Source organism: Cibotium barometz, chromosome 26 (assembly GCF_041138505.1).
Source record: "Cibotium barometz isolate CiBa-2024 chromosome 26, ASM4113850v1, whole genome shotgun sequence".
NCBI lineage: Eukaryota > Viridiplantae > Streptophyta > Polypodiopsida > Cyatheales > Cibotiaceae > Cibotium > Cibotium barometz.
The window spans coordinates 7,148,965-7,155,935 of NC_141071.1; positions in this window are offsets into that span (position 1 = coordinate 7,148,965).

A 6,971-nucleotide genomic window follows, 5' to 3' on the forward strand; every position below is an offset into this window, starting at 1 on the left:
GGGATATCAACTCTATTCACATCATGGTTCCTTTAATAACTTTATGATTCATACAACATGTTTCTTGTCCACCTCATATGTTGTATAAGACAAATTCACCATTGCACAATACCTTTTGATTTCATTTTCACTACCAATTTGATGCGCCCACCACTAGAAGAACCAACTGCTCTCCTACCATTGCATAATACCTTTTCATTTCAGTTTCACTACCAATTTGATGTGCCTACCATCACAATACCTTTTGACTTCAGTTTCACTACCAATTTGATGCGCCTACTAGAAGAACCAACTGCTCTTCTACTTTGTCAAACATAAAAATATGTTACTATCAATGAGACTTATTTTAGATGGTCAATATTACATTTGCACTTACTTTTTCTCAGGAATAGAAGGATCATTATCGTCATCACTCTCAGTATGCTCCTCTACTACTGGATTAGGCATACTCTACTCGTCATAGCATTTTACATTATATCACATTGTTCCAAAATTGTGAATCAAACATCATCAACAAAGCGTACCTTAGGTTTTTTGTTCTAGAATGCATGTTTTCATTCTTCATCCATGCGTGCACTTGAAATCTTCAAACCACATACAACACTCCATCACTTCTACTCTTTGCTACTCGTATGTTGGAGGTTTTCTTACAATTACAATGTGCATAGTAAACACTCACCGAACCAAGGTCAGGTGTGTCAACTCTGCTCTCGCTGTGTTGTTGCGCCTAGCGACTTGGTGGCGATGGAGCACTCAATCATCGACCACCGCCCATGTCATGAGCACCACCTCGATACTACACGTGTGAAGGTGGTGGGTTGTAACCACCAGAATATCTATTGCCAAGATCAAGAAGACAAAGCTACCGCTCTAGAGATGGTGTTCAAATCCAAAAGCTCTCACGGGTGGCTACACGCCTCCTGGGCATCGCCTGACTGGTCGGTTGCCTCAGACTGCTATCTTGCCATTCCGTCGTTTGAGAGGGAAATCAGTGAGAAACACCTGGCGATCTTGTATTGGGAAACTCTATCACAAACCCACTGGAAAATGTCTTGCTAGGGAACTTTACCAAATACGGTTTATACTGACTAGGAAACCCCTTCCTTTGGATCATCCATGTTCTCAATACTTAATCTCTTAGACTCCGGAGGGAACAAAGATGCTGCCACCAAGGATGCAACCACCAACTAGCCCCGATGTCTAGAAATGGGGCACCGGAGATCTAGATACGGAAAGGAGCCCACTTCCAGAACATCTAGCAGAATATGAATAAGCTGCACAAGTCGAGTGGAGGCCTATCCCCATGGCAAAAAAAGGAAATTCTAAGGTAGACCCCACTCTGACCACAGTGGTAAGAGTTTTTAACTCCGCAGACCGACAACAGAGGTCCTGGGTGCTCAAAGAAGAGCATGTGACAAGGCTGAAGAGGATGCAAAAGCATGCCACCTACTCAGATAATGTATACATTCTGGATTGTACTCCTTCAAAAATGTTCATAAATTTTAAAGATAAATTTGTCAAGGGAACGGGCTCCGGAGCATATGCTCGAGCACTTGGGGCATGCCAAGTGTTGCACCCAGTGGCTTAGTGGTTACAGAGCACTCAGTCAGACCACCACCCACGTCATGAGCCACCTCGTTAGTGCACATGTGAAGGTGGCGGGTTGTAACCACCAAAATAGTTGTTGCCAAGATCAAGAAGACAAAGCTTAAAAGGATGGCTGATCACTACTGCAAGGGGTTCACAAGGTGGTACCGGATTACGAGGTTGCAGGAGGTTACATGCTACAAATAGCTCACAGCAGCTAGTAGTTGAAGCCAGTAATGTGAAGTCTAACGTGGTCATAGTCCTTAGGAAGTAGTAGTCTCTAAGTCAAGTAGTTGCTCTGTAATGATCCTACAATGATTCCGAAAGTAATACAGTAAACAAAGAGCAATGTTGCCATTCATTATGTCTCTGTGTTACTCTTTGCAATGTGTTGAATAAAAGTACTATGTCTCTATTTTAGTAAACATGTTGTGCACGTGAAAGAGAGTGTGAGAGTTATGTAGCAGAGTGAGAGCACAGTGAGAATGTGTGGAGTTCTAAAGCGGAGCAGTGTTCGAGTGTCCCCATGACCACTCTAGAGATGGTGTTCGAATCGTAAAGCTCTAGCGGGTGGCTACACGCCTCCCAATGGCATTGCCTGATTGTCTATTACCTCATACCGTTGTCTTGCCATTCTGTCAAGAGGGAAATCGGTGAGAAACATCTGCATTGAGAAGAAGGAGAACCTCCTGATTCATTGAAACAGAGTAGCGAATCCTCATTATCGTGTAAACCAGTTTGCTTTTCTTGAGGACTTCTCATTTTTCTTCCCTATGTAATAAAACCAGTTTGCTTTTCTTGAGGACTTCTCATTTTTCTTCCCTATGCAATAAAACCAATGGTTGTGTATTTTTACATTGAGTGGGTCCAACATCAATCATACTTTTCTAAAACATGATAACTTACTTTGGTAGCTTGGTTAACTATCCTTTTTTTCTCTTGCAGTACAAATTTTGCTTGCTCTTCTATAGGATACTTTCCATGAGGGAAGTCCCACCACCAAGGACAAATTTGAAATACATCTCCTCCTAAAAATCAGTGGCCTACAAATTTGTGTACATTGTATTATTGGAGGACCTATCTATCCAAAACTTGATAATTGGGGGCATTGTAGGTATTTCTCGAGCTAAAGTGCATGCTCTTAGCCACCTACGACAACAACAAAAGTTTACAAATTATAGGCTGTGTACAATGCATTCTCTCCCGTACTAGAAGTTGGAAGCTTGGTCAACACGAAAGTACCTGATGTTAACCCAATTCTAGGGTTAACAAGATCTATCGCCATTATCTTACATCAAGGAGTCACGATAGATACACCAAAGGGTCATACATTCAAGATATGAAGCAATAGTTTCCAAAGCTACAACTTGGACGGGCGCTCGTAATGGTGTGACGAAGTATTTATGGCGATTCTCGATTCAAGAGCGTGTGGTAGCAAGTTAGAATAAAGTCCTAAGTGATGTACTTCATAGATATATAACGAGAATAGTCATTGTAATAGCATTAGGCCTCTTATGAGCCTAAAGTGCCCGGCTGGCCACAGTTTGAAGTGAGTGTGAACACTTATGGCCATGTACATAAGTGAATAACTCTCATAATACAACATACTCTCCCATTGTGTAATTGAGTCTTGCTCTTGCTAATCCTCTTGCTAATCTCTCTCCCTAATACATGCTGGTGAGTGTGTGTGAGTAAAGTGAGGTGAGAGGAGGGACCAGTACCCGTAGTAGCGCAACACGGCGGTGTCACAATGCTCGCAGGAGGTGTGGTAGAATTGCTTCTCAAGGAGTTGTAGAGCTTGGAGACCTCAAGGATTACGAGCTCGGCCATCGGAAAGATCCTCATCTCACGACAGTTGGGGTTCACCACCACAGGTAATCTCTTGTTGGATGTGTTTTAAGGGGGGTTAGGGTGAGCCATAACATTTTTGACGCCGCTGTCGGGGAGCCATCCCTTGGCTTTTTCCATTGTTTTTCCTCTAATCTACACATTACCCATTGCCCATTATCTTGATTAATGGTTTCCCATGAAAAAGATGTGGATTTTATAGTGATTTGGTGTAGAATAGCTCTCTTTTTTATTTTTGTAAAGAATGCTTTTTCCTTAATTTTTAGCTTAATTTATTATTTTTATTATTGTTATTGTGGTTTTTCATGTTCTTAGGGCTTGCACATAGGTTGTATTAGGCTTAGCTTGCATCCATTGCATCAAACAATGCGATAGAATGCAATTTTTTAGTGAATGTTAGCTCTCTTTAGTGTTAAACATAGAACTAAAATCATTAATTTTAGCTTAATTGTGTGCTTTTTGTTGGAATTGTTTGCTTTAGAGTGTTAGCAAGCATTAGAAGTAGCTTAAACTTAAAAAAAATTCTTAAAACCATCAAAAAATCCTTGAATTTGACTAATTTCTCTTGATGAACTGGTGTTTGTCATTAAGAGTGATTAATCTTACTCAAGGGGCTTAAAAATTAAAAAATATGTTAATTACGATCTAAATTGATCATATGAGTAGTCAAAATTAGTGTTTTTGAGAGCATCTAGATGTATCAAAACACCTAATTACATCAATTTCTTCATTAATTGGAGGAATTTGACTCTCTTTGCTTAATTTTACCTTAAAAGAGGAGACCAAAATTAAGAGTCTAATTAATCTCCTATTTTAGATTAGTTTACAAATTTATTGATGCACATAGATTATCATTCTCTTACTCTATCCAATGATGTGCTCAATTGTGTGAATTAATTAGGGATTATTGGTTAATTAGAGTCTTTGTGATTAGTGTAAAAGAGAGAAAGATTAGTGAAAATTTTAAACTTTGCTTAATTCTTAATCACTTTTTGACATAACTCATTAAGTCTAATAAGCATGCAATGAGTAGATGCTCATGAGTTGTCAAATTGTCCATTTTGGGAGTTATTTATGAAGGGTGTCAGGGTGTAAGGGGTGTCATGAAAAGGTTGGCTTTTTTTATTTCCACTTACCTTTTTGGGAAACCCATATCTCCTTAATTTTAAATTTAAAAAATATTCCCCCTAAAAAAGGAAATTCGTATTTCTCACTAGACTCCAAAAAAAAAACAAAAAATGGTTCATGCCGTGAACCATTTCTACAACTTCACAGCCTAAGGTTTCACACCCTAGGAGTCCTAGCCCAAAAAAATAAAAAAATGGTTCATGCTGTGAACTATTTCTGAAACTTCACGGCCTAAGGTTTCACACCCTAGGAGTGCCAAAAAAAAATGGTTCACACCGTGAACCATTTCTGCAACTTCATGGCCTAAGGTTCCACGCCCAAAAAAAAAATCAAATGTAACTTTTTCGTGAAGTCCGCTTCACGACATGAAACCCTTCGTTTACGCCCTTTTTATAAAAAAAATTTCAAAAATTCATGAAGTCCACTTCACGTCGTGAACTACATCCAGCTAGTTCATGCCCTTTAAAAAAGAAATCAAAAAATCAAAAATTCGTAAAGTTCACTTCACGCCATAAACTACACCCTACTAGTTCACAACGTGAAGGGAGGTCCGTCGTGGCAAAAAAAAAAACTCTAGAAAACACCCCTGTTTGGAGGCCCGGATCTCCTAAACCGTATATCCACTGAAGGCACTCTAGGGCTCATCATCGGAAAGCTGACATCGAGCTCTTCAACTTTGGACTCGGCCGTTTAAAGTCAAAATCGATCGTTTTGGCCTCCGACCAGGAGCTCAAAATTTAACCTGGAAACCGGGGCAAAAAACAACTCAAAAAATTGACCTGGAAACCGGGGCAAAAAACAACTCAAAAAGCACAAAAAATCACCAAAACCGGTGCGAAAACGACGTTGAACCATATTCGGGTTACTTTTTGCGGGTCTAAACGATAAAATCACAAACGACTCAGGGAAACAAAGTTATAGTACTCCAAAAATACTACAACTCTCTCATATAGAGTTTTTCAAAATTCCTTTTGGAACACCCTTAAAAACGTGGTGCGAAATAGGGAAAAAATTTGAGATTTTTTTCGTCTTGAGACAGTGATGGAAAATAGGTTTTAGGACCTCCTCTTCCATCTGGGAAGTTACTAGCATACGCTTTTTTGGGAAACCATCTCGAGGTTCACATGCATATAGCGCCTAAGCTAATTAGGGCAAACGGACACTTGCGTGACCCAATGAAGAGTACACTAGGCCTCTTGAGGCTATAGCGGGCTGTGAGAGAATATAAAAAGCAAAAAAAAACGTGTTCGCTCATTAAGAAGCATTTAGGCAATCTGACATGGCAACGATAGAGGGATTGCTAGGGATCACACAAGGACTGAACCCAACATCTTCGAGCCATTGAGATCTATGCCACAAATGCACCTCCCAATGCCATTGGCCATGCCTCTAACAAGTGTGTCATCGAGTTTTACACCCCCTGCCACTTCGATCCCACCGGACTCTAGTCCTTTACCTAATATCTCCACAAATCCTATAGGTACCAACCCTTTCCTGGATGCCCACACCTTGGACATACTCACTACTCTAGGAAGGGGGGTAGCCCAAGGACTCAGTGAGTCTCTCCCAACAAGAGCACTCAGTGACTCATACAGAAATACGGCCGTACAGATTTCTAAAATTATGGGCAAATACAACGGAACAATAGACCCTGTTCAATTTATTCAAATGTTTGAATAAAGGTGAAACCTTTGGAAATCCCAACTGTCCCACCAAGGTACATGCATTGAACCTATGCTTAGAGGGCAAGGCTGGTTCATCACATTGATGCCGGCAATCAAGACCAACTTTAGAACCTTGCAAACAATCTTTATCTATGGCTTTTCCAAACAACAAGGTGACCGGTGGAGTGTAGCAAAAGAACTCTATACAATTGAGTGTAAACCAAATGAACCCATTAGAGACTTCATCTTATGGATAAAACTCTTGGACTCACGATGTGAGTGGTAGAAAAAGTTAAACGATTTTCAATTGAAGAGATGTTTCATTATGGGCTTGAAGAAAAATAGCTTACACAACTTGATCATTATATCCAACCCAGAAACATTCGATCAATGTTGTAAAGAAGCAGTACATTTAGATGACAACATGCTGGAAGATGATCATGCTACGAGTTGTTCCTCATCTAAACCAAGTGAAGCAATGGCTAAAGAACGATCGATCTCGGAATTGTCATTCCCCGAATTATATGCAGCCTTGCTTAAAAGCTTACAATTGACATCTCTAAGAGAAGATGAGCTCCTTCGAAACCAAACATCCCTGATGCCTCTACAAGTAAGGAATGAAATGCCTTGTGTTGAGTGCAATCACTATGACCATCCCAATCCCCATTGTGCATACAAGGCACCTGTCTTTTTATACTACATATATTATTGTAAAACCTTTAATCATGATACCAAAAAGTATCC